Source organism: Panthera leo, chromosome C1 (assembly GCF_018350215.1).
Source record: "Panthera leo isolate Ple1 chromosome C1, P.leo_Ple1_pat1.1, whole genome shotgun sequence".
NCBI classification, from domain to species: domain Eukaryota; kingdom Metazoa; phylum Chordata; class Mammalia; order Carnivora; family Felidae; genus Panthera; species Panthera leo.
In genome coordinates this window covers 34,199,373-34,217,160 of record NC_056686.1, presented here as the reverse complement: position 1 = coordinate 34,217,160, position 17,788 = coordinate 34,199,373, and the positions used below count along the sequence as shown (strand labels likewise).

The 17,788-nt window shown below is 49.1% G+C and overlaps 1 protein-coding gene across 2 annotated transcripts in view; it reads right to left on the bottom strand.

Moving 5' to 3' along the window:
• Nucleotides 1-17,788, bottom strand: part of ST3GAL3 (ST3 beta-galactoside alpha-2,3-sialyltransferase 3) — a 199,640-nt gene that overhangs the window by 44,064 nt on the left and 137,788 nt on the right. The window lies entirely within an intron of this gene.

Below are 17,788 nucleotides of genomic sequence, written 5' to 3'. Positions count from 1 at the left end.
TCTTCAGATTGCGCTGTTATCCCTAGAGTAACTTGTTCCGTCGATCAAATTTTTGGATCAATAAGTGATGCGATGCTTTTGACTGGTTAGTCTAGATCAAAATCATTCGGAGGTTGTTTTATTCTCCGAGGTCACCCCAACCTAAATTGTTGACTCATGGTGAGGTCTGTTGTCCCTGTTGGTTGATTGATAAGGTCTCTTTGAGCTAGTTAATTAAAGCTCCATGGGGTCTTCTCGTCTTGTTATTATATTCCCGTCTCTTCACGGGAAGGTCAATTTCACGGATTGGAAGTAAGAGACAGTAAAGCCCTCGTGTGGCCATTCATACAAGTCCCTATTTAGGGAACAAGTGATTATGCTACAGAAGTTTCATATCATTGATATCATTGACCTAGGTTCAAATCCCTAATCCTACCTACTGATACCTTATAACAGCCTCTGTGACTTAATCTCTTATACTTGACAGCCAAGACCCTCACTTCTGATGCTTGACAGGCTCTCATCCCCTTATGACCTTTGCTGACTTTCTGATCTCTGCCAGCCTTGACTGTGGCCATAGACTGGTTCCCAGATTTGGTGAAGTCTAGCACCACCTTCCTTAGCAGGCTCCTGTTCCCTCAACTCCAGTCTCAGTGTAAAATGAAGTGCAGAAGAGAAACCCTAAAGCAGTTATCGTCAGTCTCAATACTTGTAGCATATTCCTTCCTCACAAAGCCAGAAACAGGAAAGATGAGCTTCCTTCTCAACTAGAAACTGGTAAACTCCAAGGGGGAGGGGGGGCTGCCTTGACCTCCCCTCTCCTGGTGATCTTATTCTCCACCCCACCTCACTTATTTACTCCTAAATTATACCCTAGACCGGGTCATTACTGATAACCAAAGCCCTCTCTAATCCCAATCTCAAACTGTCTCTCTCGCCACCTCCACCTCTGTAAGCACAGCTCACCTACTCTTGTAGCTAAATTCCCATCCTTCAACCCACTAGATCTTCAAGCCACAGGTTCTGCCATCTTTCCAATGTCCTTCAGCTCCTTCTGTTCGTACTGTAATTCTTACCCATCTTGAATTACACATCAATCATAATAATCACTTCCTTAATTCACCCTCAGCTTCTTCGCTCCTCTCTCAGTCAGCTAAAACACAACCGTGGCTAAATTCTGCTCCCTACCTACTCCGGGCATGTGCCTGCACAGGTGAAGGAAGCTGGCTGGAGAAAGATGCATGCTGGTTCATCTTTTTTTTTTTTTTTTTTTTTAAGATTTAAAAAAAATGTTTATTTATTTTGAGACAGAGAGAGAGCAAGAGAGTGAGCATGAACAGGGGAGGGGAAGAGAGAGAGGGAGAGAGAGAGTCCCAAGCAGGGTCTGTGCTGTCAGCATGGAGCTGGACGTGGGGCTCGATCTCATGAACCGTAAGATCCTGACCTGAGCTGAAATCAAGAGTCAGACGCTTAACTGACTGAGCCACCCAGACACCCCTTGTCTCACCTTAACTGCAAATGAGTGAGGCCCCTGTGCTGCCTGGCAACCATACTATATGTTACTAGCTCATTCTCTGGTTCTAGATAACTATTCACACCTTCTCCTCTTGTCATGTCCCCAACACCTCCTCCCTCATTCTTGCTGTCCACAGATGGTGTCACTTACCACGGCACCAAAAGAGCAGAAACAGAACAGTTTCCATAAGCTCCCTATCACCACTTGCCTGCATCTGTGCCCCCAGTCTCTACTTTCTTTCCTGTTTGAAGTCTCCATACTCACCACCGGGCCAGCTTTTGTTCCCTAGACCTGATCCCTTCCCATTTTCTACAGACACTGCTCCGGGAAGTCTTCACTCCTGCATCATCTCATTTCTCGCTGATTCCCGTTAGCCTAGAGATGTTATTTTCCCCCCATAATGAACTTGCCCCTGCCCCCTCTCTCTTTTAAAGCTTTAACATTTTCACTTTCCCAACTCTCTATTACAAAAAAATCAAACATACAGAAAAGTTGAAAGAATAATACAATGATCACCTATATATCTACCACCTAGATTCATGCATTTGCTTCTTTCTCTTTACAGAAACACACCTTGAAAGGGTTGCCTACACCTGCCATCTCTAAGCTCTCTCCTCCCATGTGTCCTGAATCCATTCTAATGACTCCCTCTCAACTCATCATTCAAGGTCACCAACTTTCTTTTTAAAAAAAAATTTTTTTAGGGGCACCTGGGTGGCTCAGTCGGTTAAGCGTCCGACTTCGGCTCAGGTCATGATCTCACGGTTCGTGAGTTCAAGCCCCGTGTTGGGCTCTGTGCTGACAGCTCAGAGCCTGGAGCCTGTTTCAGATTCTGTGTCTCCCTCTCTCTCTCTGACCCTCCCCCATTCATGCTCTGTCTCTCTGTCTCAAAAATAAATAAACGTTAAGAAAAAAAAAAAAATTAAAAAAAAAATTTTTTTAATGTTTATTCATTTTTGAGACAGAGGGAGATAGAGTGCAAGTGGGGGAGGGGCAGAGAGCGAGGGAGACACAGAATCTGAAACAGGCTCCAGGCTCTGAGCTGTCGGCACAGAGCCCGACGCGGGGCTCGAACCCACGAACCGTGAGGTCATGGCCTGAGCTGAAGTCAGGCGGTTAACCGACTGAGCCACCCAGGTGCCCCATCAAGGTCACCAACTTTCATGTTGCTACATCCAATGGTCAATTCTTATTGACCTATTAGTAGAGTGACCACACAACATTCTGATCTTCCTGGGACGATCTTGGATTCCATGTCTCCTCCTGGAGTAATTACTAAAAGTGTCCTGATTTGGACAATTCATAGGCGCACCCTACCTACGAGCAACATATGATACAGTTCATCGTTCCTCTTAAAAGACTTTCATAGTTTGGTTTCCAGAACGCCACACTTTCCTGGTTTTCCTCCTGTGACACTGGGCATTCTTCTTTCTCCTTTGCAGATTCTTCTGCATCTTCCACAGCACTAAATGCCAGTTTGTCCTACGCCTCAGTCCTTGCTTTTCTTCCGCATCTGCATTCACTGATTTGGCAGTCTCTTCCATTTTCACAGCCTGGACCTCTCCCCTGAATGCCAGACTTGTACATTCTCCTGCCTTCTCGATACCTCCACTTTCATGTCTATGAGGCCTCTCAAATTTTACGTGTTTAAACTCGAGTTCCCGATACCCCCCCGAAAACCTGCTTTTCTTGCAATCATCTCTCCATCTTGGTAAAAGGCACCTTCTTTATGCTTCTAGTTGCTCAGGCTAAACACTGGAAGTCAGCCTAGATTCTTTTCTTTCTCTCACACCCACATCTGAGCTGCTGGCAAACCTGTCATCTTTACCTTCAGGATATCTCTTCTTACCGCCTCCGCTGCTTCCACCGCGGTCCGAGTCACCATCTTCTCTCTGGTAGATTATTATAACGGTCTCCTAATTGGACTCCCGACCTTCCTGGCAACAGTCGACTCTCATCAAGGCAGCCAGAATGATCCTGTAAAACCTATGATACTCCTCTGCCCATTCCTCCATCCGTATAATGACCTACAATATCCCCAGGCTTTGGACTTCTCTTAACTTTCAGACTTCATCTCTTATTATTCTCCACTCCAGCAACACAGGCCTCCTTCCTGTTCTGGGATCCCACCTCAGAGCTTTTGCACTGGCTATTCCCTGTCCCCAAAGGGCTCTTCCCTCAGATGTCAGCACACCCCACCCCCCCCCAACTTCCTTCAGAGTCTTACGTAAGTGTCATCTTTCCAGGGAGGGCTTCCCCAGGCACCCTATCTAAAGTGGCAACCCGTGGGGCGCCTGGGTTAAGCGTCTAACTTCAGGCTCAGGTCATGAGCTCATGGTTCCTGAGTTCGAGCCCTACATCGGGCTCTGTGCTGACAGCATAGAGCCCACTTCGGATCCTCTGTCTCCCCCCACTGCCTCTCCTCTGAGCATTTGCTCTTTCTTTCTCTCTCTCTCTCTCCCTCAAAAATAAACATTAAAAGGGGTGCCTGGGTGGTTCAGTCAGTTAAGCGTCTGACTTCAGCTCAGGTCATGATCTCACGGTCTATGGGCTAGAGCTCCGCGTCGGGCTTTGAGCTCAGAGGCTGGAGCCTGCTTCAGATCCTGTCTCCCTCCCTCTCTGCCCCTCCCCTGCTTGTGCTCTGTCTCCCTCACTTTCTTTTTTTTTTTAATTTTTTTTTTCTTAATGTTTTTATTTATTTTTGAGACAGAGAGAGAGCATGAGCAGGGAAGGGGCAGAGAGAGAGGGAGACACAGAATCGGAAGCAGGCTCCAGGCTCTGAGCCATCAGCACAGAGCCTGATGCGAGGCTCGAACTCACAGACTGTGAGATCATGACCTGAGCCGAAGTCAGATGCTCAACCGACTGAGCCACCCAGGTGCCCCTGTCTCCCTCACTTTCAAAAGTAAACATAAAAAAATTTGTTTAATAAAAAATAAACATTAAAAAAAAACTTAACAAAAATAATGTGGCAACCGTTCCCTAACTTTCTAGTCCCCACTCCTGCTTTAGTTTTCTCTGGCACTCCCCACTATCTAATATACCACACATTTTACTTACATGTCTTGATTTTTTTTGCCTGCTTCCACTAGAATATGAGCTCCACGAAGGCAGGGATGTTTGTGTATTTATTTTGCTCACTGCTGTATCTCCAGCACCTGGAGCAGCACCTGATGCCTAGCAGGCACTCCATAAATATTTGTAGAATGAATGAATGTAAAATGGGGCTAACATCCCCACCTCACGGATTACCGTGGAGATGAAATGAGATAAAGCATGCAAAGTTCCTGGCACACCATGTTGCTCAATAACTGTCAGCTTCCTTCACCTCCCCCCCTCCCCTCCCAGTTTTGGTATCAGCCATGCCCTCCCTCTCCCTCAGGGAGTGCCGGGTCAGAGGCAGGGGTGATGGCAGTAGCTGCCTTACCAGCAACCACCGAAAGCCCTCCCGGGATTCCCTCAGTCCCGAGGTGCAGCCCTGCTCCCAGACACTGATTTCTCTGGTGAGGTGTGAGCCACCTCGCTTTAACTCAGGAAGCTGGAGGCTCCAGAATGACTAAGTGAGGCTTTCAGAAACCCCATCTGCGACCAGATCTTTGTATCGAAGGCCCAGGGACTGTGGTGCCCAGTACCCCAGCCTCTCGCACACACCCCAGCAACACTGCTCTGATGTGCCTCACCCCTGGGCGAACGTCTTAGCCTCGCAGGTTTGTGCAGTGACACTACCTCACTGTCTCCCCAGCCGTCCTCCAGAATTCTCTACCACAGTGCTTCTGGGCCCCTCCACGTTACAGTGTGCAACCTGCCCAGGACTTTGCCCACTTCATTTCAGGAAGCCCGGTGTGCTCTGTGCCCCAGAGACTACTGCTGTCCCCACACACAGGAGGGTCCCGGGAACTAACATCCTTGGCCAGCTGCCGGCCAGGCACAATCCGTTCTGGCTATGGCCGCTCCCTTCTGGAATGGCCTGAGTCCTGTCCCTGCCCTGACTCTGGGCACGCTTCTCTTCACTTTAGGAACTGAGGCAGGCCTGGGGTTACCTCTTTTAGCATCCCTGCCCCTATACTTGGATGACTAAGCCAGCTGGAGAAAACCCTCACAAGCACAACTGGTGCCACTACAGATCCCGGGTCTCCCACGTGGCCTGCTCTGCTGCTTGGCGGTCTTTGGGCTGCCCATTCTCCACAGTGGCCTCATAAGCATCTTCCACTCTTCCCAAACCTCCATCCTAGCACCCCGCCCTCATGTGCAGCGCGTGAACCCATCTCCTGCTTTCTAGGGAAAATTAAAGCCACCAGCAGGGAATCCCTTCACTCTTGCACTGCACTTAACAAGCCCATCTATGTTTCTACCACTCTCTCCTCTTGAGATCAAAGGCCAGTCCCTCCCCTCCCTGTCCTCAGGGACCTTGTGGTGCCACCCACCCAGTCATTCTCTCCTGTGTTCCCACCTCTCCTCTCTGTGAACAGGACTCTCCGACACCCTCTTCACTCTCATGGCCATACCCTCTTCCCTCCCTCACTCCCCAAAGACCACACACAACGACCACAGGTCCTGCTTCACAATTCGGCCGGAAGTGTGGCCTCCTCCAGGTCCTCTACCCCAGAGGCATAGGTCTCGCCCAGGACTTCTCTGTCTCTAGTTCCAACCTCTGAGGCCCCGTTCCTGCCTTGCCTCTGACAGGTTTCAAGCCTCTTATTCTCAAAACACGTGTTCTGACACTGGACCAGACTAAGCAAAGGCTGACTGTTCTCAGCCTGATCTCAGACCTTCCTAGGAAGCCCTTCCTCTACCCTGTCTCTGGTCCCTGAGCGCTGACTTCGCCTGATCCCATCTTCTGGCTCCCTTGTTCTTGGCCTGGCCTGTGACTGCTAGGGGCTGGTGGCATATCCAAACCTCCTGCTGGATTGAAATTCAGCAGGGTCTGTGTGGTTCCTATTTGCATCCTGCATGGTGCTTACACTCTCACCTACTGTTTTGCATTATAATAGAATTCTTTCATCCTCACAAAAGCCATGTGAAGTGAGCAGGGTGGGCATTTCCCCTCATTTACAGATGAAGAGACTGAGGTTCAAAGAGTTTAAGTGAGTTGTCCAAGGTGAAAAGGTGCTAAGCCAGGTCTGAAACCTGGGATTTCTGATTTCAAAGTCAGTGTGCCTCCTAGGACTCTGCAATGCTGATTTAAAGGATGTGTCTTGGAAGTGCGCCTGGGTGGCCCAGTCGGTTGAGCGTCTGACCCTTGGTTTCAGCTCGGGTCGTGATCTCCATGGTTCGTGAGTTTGAGCCCCACATCACCCTCTGCGCTGACAGTGAGGAGCCTGCCTGGGATTCTCTTTCTCCCTCTCTCTGTCTCTCAAAATGAATGAACTTAAAAAATAAAAAATAAAAAAATAAAGGATGTGGCTTGTGGATGGAGCTCTCAGACACCACATGGGGGTTGTGACAACGTCCCAGAAGAGCATGTGGCCAATGTCCTCTCGGATAGACTCATTCAGGTATAAGACACGGGTAGCAGAGTGGGCGAGGTGGTAGGACAGTTCAGGGGTTTGGTAGCTGGTGCACAGCTCTGTTCATGCCCACGAGGTCAGTGGCAAGATTCTGTTTTAGGCTTATCTTGGTCACTGTTCTTACGTATATTGTTTGGACAGGGATAGAATCGCTTGGTCATCAAATCTACGGAAGACAAAGAAAGGAAAGAAACAGCTTATGCTGGAGGTCTAAGGAGGATCCAGAAAGCTCCAGACAGGCAGCTACATGGCCAGGCCTGGTTTAGGCCCATAAATTCCACCATACATGCTGAGTAGGACAGGGATAGGGATTTGGCATCAGCATGTATAAAATAAGCTTCCAGTCTATGAGACGTGCCCGCTAAAGTAGTGTCTCTTGGAGGTCAGTCACTATAAGGAACATCAAAAATAGGGAAATGCCTACCCCACTATCCTCCGTGCCTGCAAGGCTACCTCGGAGTGAGCCTGAGCTCCATTCTGGGTGTCTCCTAAGGGAACAGCAATAAAGTGGACCTGTCCCAGAGAAGAGGACTACCATGACAGCAAGGGGCCTTCCGTAACTCAAGGGAACTAAGGTGTTGCAGGCTCAAGATCACCAACTTCAAATCTCTGACCATCTGATAGAGGGGATCCAATTTGTTCTGCGTGGCTCTGACAGGCACAATTAGGCCCGTAGGTGGAAGTCACAGAAAGACAGATTTTGCCTTTTCCTAGTTAAAACTCTCTAGTTACGGAGGATCTTGAAATGGATGGGCTGTTTCTGCAGGTTAAGAGCCTCTGGTTCTTGGGAATGGGGGTAGACTGGGCAATCTCCATGGTTCAGAGACACCGGGTTCTAGATCTACCAAGCCCGGGGAAATGGCAAGAATCGTCTCCTCCATGGGCCTCCCCAGGGTGAGGCTGGGCTGGAAGTGGTGGCAGGCCCAGCCTCCAGTACCACCTCCATGGCTGAGGCTGCAAATTCAGTCACTCAGTGCTAGTGTCTGGGGACTTTCTTGGTAGGGCTGTCTACAGCTTGGTTAACTTGTCTTCTTTCTTTAAAAGGAAAAACTTCAGAAAGGGGGGAGGCTGTGGGAGACTATTTCCATCTCGGGTATCTATTCCAAAGCTCTGGTGTTTTGCCAGGATTTAAGCATGGTATACACGACACTGTTAAAAATAACTCCTTGATTGAACAGGAGGCGTGGGAGAGAGGGGACAGCCAGGCAATTTTGCTGGAGGGTCGGGAGGTGAATGTGGAGATGAAACTTGTACCCAGAGATCCTGGGAAGGTTTTATTCCAGAAGAGTTATGTAGACTCCAAGAGCCTTAAGGACCACAGAAATACTATCCCTCAGTGCTCCTTTTCAGAGAATTACCCAATAAGTGCCCTGCTTTGGGCATGCCTAGGACATAAACAAGCTACCAGTTTTGAAGGGCTCTCCCAGGATTGAGTCTGCCATTTTTTGGTCCTGATTGCCAGCCTATGAGACAAAGGTCAGGGAATAACAACAAGAAGTTGAAGCCAAGAGAGGTTAACAATGTCAAAAGCCACAGAGAGGTCAAAGCCACAGAGGCCAGAGAAAGGTCTACTAGATTTAGCTACTGGGAGGTCCTTGTGATCATATGTGAAGTCTTCCAGACTTTTCCTTCTATAACCATAGCATAAATGGAATTATCTCATATGTACTGTTTCACAGCTTGCTTTTGAAAAATTTAACGATAAATTGTGGGGTCGTGACAACAAATATAATCTGACATCATTTTTTATGACTACATAGTATTTCATCATGCGGGCATACTATATTTACTTAATCATTCTCAACTAAGAGACATTCATGTTGTTTCCAATTTTTTGCTATTATAAACATGCTGCGACAAGCATCAGATTACAATAACTTACATGCACAGACATGATTATGTCCTTCTGTTAAGTATTTAGAAGTAGAATTGCTGGATCAAGTGGAATCCACATTTTATATTTTATTACACATTGCCTACGTTGCCCTCTATAATTTTGGGGAGAACAAAATGCTGTTCTCATGACTTCCTCCAATCTTTCGAGCCATTCTCTCTCCTCTTTCTCCTTTATGTGTTGGGATTCCCCAATTACATCCTTCTGTTTTCTTCTTCCTCCCCAAATTACAAACTCAAATGCCTACGAGAGCCAAGAAGGTACTGTAAATACAGGAATTGGGCCAGATGTGAGACAGTAAGAAGTGGCAGGGTTATAGCAAGCTGGAACATACACACTGCCTAAAAGCATTCACATTACTTGAAAACACTGTGCCAGCCACACAAAGCATGTCTGCAGGTGGGTTTGGCTGGTAAACAACTAGTTGGGACCCAGTCTATACACTTTTCCTACGGTACCTCATCCACTGCGAAAACTCCATCTATATGCTGACAGCTCCCACTGCATCATCTCGGGCCCTGACCTCTCCTCCTGGACTCCAGACTCATGCACGCAAATGACTACTCTACATCTCCCAAGCGTCCTCAAAGCATCTCAAAACCATCATGTCCCCAACCAAGTTCATTATCTTCATCCTTTCCTCTCCTCCTGACAAAAGCCAGAAAGCTAAAACCAGAAATAACTGCCCTTCTTTGCAGGTCCCCTATCTCAATGAATGGCACCCTCGGTTTTCCTATCTGGAAGCCAGAAACCTTGGGAGTCATTCCAGATTCTTCTCTCGCCCTAGCCTTCCAAATTATCAAATCAATTCAATAGGCATAATAAGCACTTCCTTGAGTACCTCATCAGTACCAGGTGCTATTAGGTGTTAGGACTGACCACAAAGATGGATGATATGCAGCCCCTGCCCTGGAGGGGGAGACAGATAACAATGTCACGATCAGATGTGGCGGTGGTGGTGTGGTGGTAGGAGAAACACCATACAAGATGTTCTGGGATGAGAGAAAGGGCATTCTTTGATCCTATTTCCTAAGTGTTCCTCAAATAGTCCCTATTCTCCATCCTCACAGGATTGCCATTTTCAGTGACTGCAACAGTGTTGTAACTGATCTCCACGTTTCCAAGTTCTCTCCTCCAATTCATCTTCCATACTGGGTTAGAACAATCTTTCCAAATAGCAGATCTGGCCAAGTCTTTCTCTCATCTTTTGTCTAAAACATTTCAATAATACCCCATGCTATTCAGGATAGAATAAAAATCCTTTCAGAATGACTTGTAAGGTGTCCCAGGATCTGGCCCTGGATGACTTCTCTAATCCCGTCTTCCAGCATTATAGGATATAACCCTACACCCTGAACATGCCAAACCACTGGCAGCTCTCTGAATACCCTTGTGTGTCTCATGCTCTTGGTTTATGCATTCCCTCTGTCTAGAACACCTGCCCTATCATTTCTCATTTGCCTAATTCCTATGCAATCTTTAAGACTTGGAAAAAATATCACCTCCTTCAAAAATCTTTCCCTTACCACTTCACCAAAAAAGATGGCTTCTCCAGGTGTTTTCTGTTACACACCCTCCCCTACTCCCTACTGCAGGCTGATAGCAGGGGAGGGAAAGGAACTTCTGAGACATTTTGCCCTTGCTGCTGAAGGGGACCATGACACGTCCTTACCTGGAGGTCTTTGAGAACAGGCAGTGTTCAGAAACCATGGGATTGTGGGGCAGACAGTGAGCAATTCCAGAGGTCAGGAGACCAGAAAGAGGCACAGTTCTTTGGCTCTGGTTGGGCATAGCCTTGAGGAGCTCATGAATATTTCTGGTCCATAGACTACATATTTTGAGGAGCTACTGACATGACCTATCCTACCCACTGACATTTAAAGCACCCACTCCTGCCAAATACAAAACAAAACAAAAACAAACAAAAAAAGAAAGCAAGTTTCAACTAAATGATGGTGAGATACCACTCACTGTTGTACCAATGAAAGGATCATCTCTGGCTTTTACGTTTTTATTTTATTAAAAAAAATTTTTTTTAACGTTTATTCATTTTAAGAGACAGAGAGAGACAGAGCGTGAGTGGGGGAGGGGCAGAGAGAGCAAGACACAATCCAAAGCAGGCTCCAGGCTCTGAGCTGTCAGCACAGAGCCTGACGCAGGGCTCAAACTCACCGACCGCGAGATCATGACTTAAGCCAAAGTGAGCCGCTCAACCAACTGAGCCGCCCAGGTGCCCCTTTTGTTATTTTTATTTTTTAATTTATTATTATTATTTCTTTAATGTTTATTTATTTTTGAGACAGGGCGTGAGTGGGGGAGCAGCAGAGAGAGAGGGAGACACAGAATCTGAAGCAGGCTCCAAGCTCTGAGCTGTCAGCACAGAGCCTGACACAGAGCTCGAACTCACAAACCATGAGATCGTGACCTGTGAGATGAAGTCCGATGCTTAACTGACTGAGCCACCCAGGCGCCCCTATTTTTTTTAATTAAATTAAAATTTTTTTAGAGAGTGAGTGTGCTCAAGTGGGGGAGGGGCGAAGGGGTGGGGAGAGAGAGAAAATCCTAAGCACGTTCCATGCTGAGCACAAAGCCTGACATGGGGCTCGATCCCACGACCCTAGGATCATGACCTGAGCCAAAATCAAGAGTCAGACGCTCAACCAACTATGCCACCCAGGCACCCCCATCTCTGGGTTTTTTTTTTTAACGTTTATTTATTTTTGAGACAGAGAGAGACAGAGCATGAACAGGGGAGGGGCAGAGAGAGAGGGAGACACAGAATCGGAAGCATGCTCCAGGCTCTGAGCCATCAGCCCAGAGCCCGACGTGGGGCTCGAACTCACGGACCGTGAGATCGTGACCTGAGCCGAAGTCAGACGCCCAACCGACTGAGCCACCCAGGCGCCCCCCCCCATCTCTGGGTTTTAAATGCTTGAAGCAGATTATTAGAATGAAAGTCGAGAAGTACTGTAAATAATAATGGTACAGGAGTGGATCCAGAAATCCAAGCCTTCTCTGACCCCCTCAATTTAATTAGGTGTCTCCTTTCTGTACATTCATGGCATCCTACGCTTTCCTCTACCATTGTGTCAATAATCTATATTATAACCATTTTGTGTTCATGCCTGACTCCCCTTTCTAGACCGACTTCTAGGCTGGGAATTATATGTTACTCTGCATCCTTAGTACCTAGCATGGTGCCAGTACATGGAAATGCTTACAAGATACATACCGGGGGAGGGAGTCAAAGGAAGTTTAGGCAGACAGATTTCAAGTGAAGTCTGGTGATAAAGAGGGAGATATACAATGAATCTGTGTGATATCGAGAAAAAAAAATGTCTTTTATTACGTCAGAGACTTGAGGAAATTGTCAAGGAACCGCATAAAGACTTCGTTATAAGAATATGGTTCAGAGCGATGTTGAACCAAATGAGGGTTGCTGGAGGGGTGTTAGGTGGGGGGGATGGGCTAAATGGGGGATGGGCATTAAGGAGGGCACTTGTGGGGATGAGCACTGGGTGTTGTACGTGGGTGATGAATCACTAAATTCTACTCCTGAAATCATTATTACACTATATGTTAACTAATTTGGATCAAAATAAGATTAGAAAAGAACGGGCAGTAAAAGTAGACTTAAAAAAAAAAAGAAGAAGAAAAAGAAAGAACAGAAAGGACGGTGGTGATTCTCATCTCCCCTGGATGTTCCACTGGAATCTCAAGGTCAGCAATTCCCCCAATGAACTCAACAGCTGCCCCCCAAACTTGTGTTCTCTAGGATAGGAAGTGGCACCCCAGCTGCCTCAAACAGCAGGGGGGCTGTTTTCACTACTCCCTCCACCAGCCACTTAACATCCCCATTTCTCTCCTGCTGACATCTCACCAATCCACCCCTGTCCCATCACTGCCTCCTGAGGGTCGCCCTCCTCATTCTCACCTCCTCTGACCACCCGCCCTTCCCCTTTTCAGGTACTGATCTTTCTAAAGCACAAATCCCATGCCACCCCTCCCCCGCCTTGCCTTGAAACCATCGCTGACCTCATCATAAACTCCTTGGCATGGCATTTGGGGCCTGTTCCAAGCCCAGGGCCTGTACTCCAGGCAGCCCAGGTGACCTGCCAGGGAGCCTCCTTCCCTCAGGGTGAGTGCCTTTCCTAGACTCTCTGCCTTGCCAGCTGCTAATGTCCTCTAATAGTCAGCATGGGTGGCACCTCCTCTAGGAAGCCCTTCCTGCCTCCCCGCCCCCATGTGGTTAGATGTCCCTAATTCTGCTTGGCTTGCTGGTTCCCTGCAGTCAACCCATTCTCCTGCTTGTCACCCACTCACTGCAAGCTCCTAGGAGGCAGTGACCATTTCTTACCACTGTCCCCCAAAGCTGTGCATAAGGCTTGGCAGAGAAGGGGTGCTCAGGGGCTGGGAAAGGGGCGGAATCTACCTTGGGTCCCTAGGGGTCAGGAATGGGGCAAGTCCCCATGGACAGGGTGCAGATGGAGATCTGTGAGGCCTGGTCCGGTCTTCACAGAGGTGGAGGATGCGGGAGGTTTTCTTGTATGCTGAGGGCAGCACTGCCATGCTGGAACCTGTGCAGGGGGCCCGAGGGATTAAGGCCACATGCTGTGGGAATGCAAGCTGGTGCAGTCATTCTGGAAAACAGTATGGAGGTTCCTCAAAAAACTAAAAATAGAACTACCTTAACAATTACACTACTAGGTATTTATCCAAGGGATACAGGTATGCTGTTTCGAAGGAACACATGCACCCCCATGTTTATAGCAGTGCTATCGACAATAGCCAGAGTATGGAAAGAGCCCAAATGTCCATCGATGGATGAATGGATAAAGAAGATGTGGTATATATCTACAACGGAGTATTACTCAGCAATCAAAAAGAATGAAATCTTGCCATTTGCAACTACATGGATGGAACTAGAGGGTATTACGCTAAGTGAAATTAGTCAGAGAAAGACAAAAATCATATGACTTCACTCATAGGAGGACTTTAAGAGACAAAACAGATGAACATAAGGGAAGGGAAACAAAAAAATATATAAAAACAGGGAGGGGGACAAAACATAAGATACTCATAAATATGGAGAACAAACTGAGGGTTACTGGAGGGGGTGTGGAAGGGGGGATGGGCTAAATGGGTAAGGGGCATTAAGGAATCTACTCCTGAAATCACTGTTGCACCATATGCTAATTTGGATGTAAATTTAAAAAAAATTAAATTAATTAAAAAAAAAGACCACATGCTGTACAGACATGCCCAATTCTAGGGGGCTGATGTTGGCTTCATGATGGAGCCACGCTCTCCCCAAGCCATTCTTCATTCTTTATAGTTTCTGAATTGCAGAAGCAGAAATTGCTCACCCTCAGTCTGAAGCTTTTCGTGACTTGTGCAGAAGAAATGTCATCAACAGCCTTTTGTTTAGGCTTGACTTGGGTGAACGTGCCAAGAAGACTTGCTCAGAAGAGTCTTTTCAGATGTCATTTCTGTCTCCCTAAAACCCTGCTCCATGAAAGCCATTCACAAGCCGGTTTTTCTGCGGCTCCAAAGCTGTCATCCTCTCAGTCCTGCCACAGCCCACAGAGCTACCGTGACACTCACTCGGCAATGGCATGTGCTGTTAGCCCGGGGCGGGGATGCAGCAGTGGGGAGGCTCCCAGCCGAGTGTCTCGCTTTCAGCCCGGCCCGAATGCCCCGAGAACCCTGAGGTACAACTTCAACTTACATCCCCTAGATCGTGATCTGGCACCATGCCCACATTTTTCAAAACCATTTTCCCAATGCCCAACACAGGCACTCGATAAATGTGCAATGAGTAAATAAACAAATATGCAACGCTCAATTATTTGAGCTAATTGAGGGAGACCATCAAACTCAGAGTTTTGAGGGGAGAATTATCTAGAAGTTAACATATTCTTAGACTTGGGGCGCCTTTGCCCTCTCCAGGCCAAAGCTAGCTGTGACAGCTGTGCTGGGAACGGACAGAGGCAAGGGAGATGGGAGCTGTCTCCAGCTCATTCTCAGTAAGCGGTGACACAGGGTGAATTAAAGGTGAAAATGAGACCGGGATCAGTGGAGGACTAATCAGAGGGGGGCACTACCAAACGGCGTGTGGAGTGTCAGGCAGAGACGCACAACGGGCTGCGGGAGCCCCAGGGCCCACTCTGCCTGGGGATCCAGGGAAGAGCTTCAAGGAGGAGGCGACATTTGAGTCGGGAGTGTGAGAGGTAGAGAATGTGAGGAGATAGCAGGTGCATGTGGCCAGTCGCCCGGGCTGAGAGCGCACCCCATCCAGGCCCCTTCTGAGGGGGAAGCTGCCACGAGCAGCTCTTGGAGTAGAGATACCAGGGCATGGAGCCAAGTGATGTGTGGGCGGCTTGCCGAAGCTAAAGCAGTGGTTCTAAAGGCAGAGAGTTTGCAGAAGAGCGTTCCAGGCTGGGGGAACAGCACGTGTACAGCACAAAGGTGAACAAGACCATGGCTTAGTAGGGCGAGGCCACCCGGGGGGTTACGGCACCAGGAGGCATCAGGTCCCTGGTGCTCTGACAGCTCTGAGAAGCCGTTTTACTAAATTACAAGTTATCAGTTGCGTCCTGTGCGGCTGGAGTTGCCCAGAGCCACACTTCCCGATATGTGGAGGCATTCCTGTATCAACAAATGCCAATCACCTGGGTTTGTATACACAGTCTGTACAAGTCCTGACGGCTCCCGGCCGAGACGCACTACCGAAAGGTCTCACTGAAAGCTGAAGCAGCCAGGGTATGAGGGCAGAACAGCAGCAGCAACTACCACCACTGACCAGGTGCTCCCTGACTGGGTGCTCCCTGACCGGACGCTCACTGACCCAGTGCTCCCCGTCGGTCAGCACCACGCCACAAGCCTCATGGGTGTGAAACTCCCATAACTGCCCATGAGGTAGGACTATTACCTCACTCTGCACATGAGGGGGCCAAAGCCGACACGACTGTGGAGCTTGTCCAAGGTCACACAGCTAGGTGAGTGGCAAAGCTGGGATTCAAACCCACGTTTGCTGGATACCAAAGCCAACCTCTTTTCACTTGCCCAGAGTGAGGAAGGGGATCCCCGAGCCCCATCCGGTCGTTGCTAAGATAGCATGAATGAGCGGCTGTGAACCCGGCACGGGCACTGACAAGGCCCCGACCTCAAGGGATCGCTGACCCAGTGGTGAAGTCAAGTGGTAAAGATGCCCCTCCCCACATCCCCTGCCCAACTTCACCCCAGCACCGAGTGACAACAGTCTGAATATGGTTGGACCATTGCTGTCCCAGCTGCAAGGCTCTCTGCTTCCTGAAATCCAGGCCCACCCTCAGAATAAGGGCTGAAGTATAGCCTGTAGTTCAATCCAATCATGGCCCGGGAAGAAAATGAGCAACCTCTGGCTTGAGGGAGCATGGTGGCTGCAGCCATGGAGCCCATGTCCTTGCCCTCTCTCTCTGCCCGCATCCGGCCCCCAAGCCCCATCTAGAAGGGGTTCGTGGCTGGATGAGGACACGGCCTGCTACTCACAGGGGTGGGTCCTGGGGCTCCGGATGCAGGGCAGAGAAAGGCCAGTCCCCTCTTTCTTCAGCAAGTGCTCCTTCATGGAGTGGGGGTCCCAGCAGAGATGGATGGAGCCAGGCTCACTCCTGAACCTGCACCCTATATCAGCTGTGCCTGTGCTGACAGCTCTCCTTGGCCGGACCGCAGCCCCCAAACCCTTTGTTTCCTCCTCACAATTTGAGCGGCAAAAGAATGCATTTTCATGAGGGTCAGTGACTCTGCTGGAGGCTGCTGGTGACAGGGCTGGGTCAAAGGCCCAAGTGTCCCGATGAGCAGTCCTCCCCCACAGCCTCGAGCACTGGGGCATGGTTTGCTGTGCTCTGCCCTGCCACCTCTTACATTGCTCTTCATTCAACTTCGAGAAGACTGGGCCACCCGCAGGACTGGCTACACCACAGGAAGCTGCTGGGCGTATTAAAACAAGGTCACTCAGGAAAGGATTCTTTCCATCAGGGGAACCACGTGGGCTCACAGGACCTAATCAAACCAGTGGTCATTCTCACTGCATCCTCCCAAGGAGTTAAAGAGTGGAGACAAGCCCACTGAGGGGGAAGGGATACCCCTAAATTTCAGGGGCATCTGAGTATGCAACAGCTTCTGAGCAGGAAGAGAAAGGAGCGGCGTATAGGCAGTGGCTTAGAGAGGATCCTCAGGGCAAACACACGGCTGGGCAAAGTCCCGCCCTTAATCCCCCTTGCGGGTCCTGGGGGTGTGCAGGAGGGCTAATAGGGCAGACAGGGAATCAGGTGGAGACAGCTTTACCAGGCCAGAACTGATCAGAGCCACCCTCGGATACATGGGAGCAAGGCCAGTGGGGATAGCCGGCACAGACTCATCCCTAATTAGGCCCCATGGAGCTGGTTTCTGAGCCCAGGCTCCATGCACCATTGCCTTGCCCCACGTGGGGGGCTTGTTCCATTTGGGGGTATGCTTCTCGGGCAAGCTCTGCAGCTGGCTTCTGGCCTAGACCCTCCTTCTCGAGGGGCTGAGCAACAGTGCAAGATGTCTTTTGTTTCTTCCAACTATTCCAAACTGTGTTCTCAAGTGGTCCTGCTGCAGGGAAGTTCCTCATACTAAGCCCCCGGAACACAGGGAAGGGGGGTGGGTCTGTCCCAACACGAGAGGCACAGAGATGTCACAGAGCCAGCTGTCAACAGACCTGCCTTTGTGACGCTGCCAGGAGTCAGACTTGTGTTTTCCCCATCAGGGTCTCCCAAGAGCAGAGACCGTGTTGGCCGATATTCTCCACATCATCTCACACAATCTCGTCCACCCTCTGAGGTTCGTGTATGAATCATCTCCAGGGTTTTCCCTCCAGCCCGGACCTCT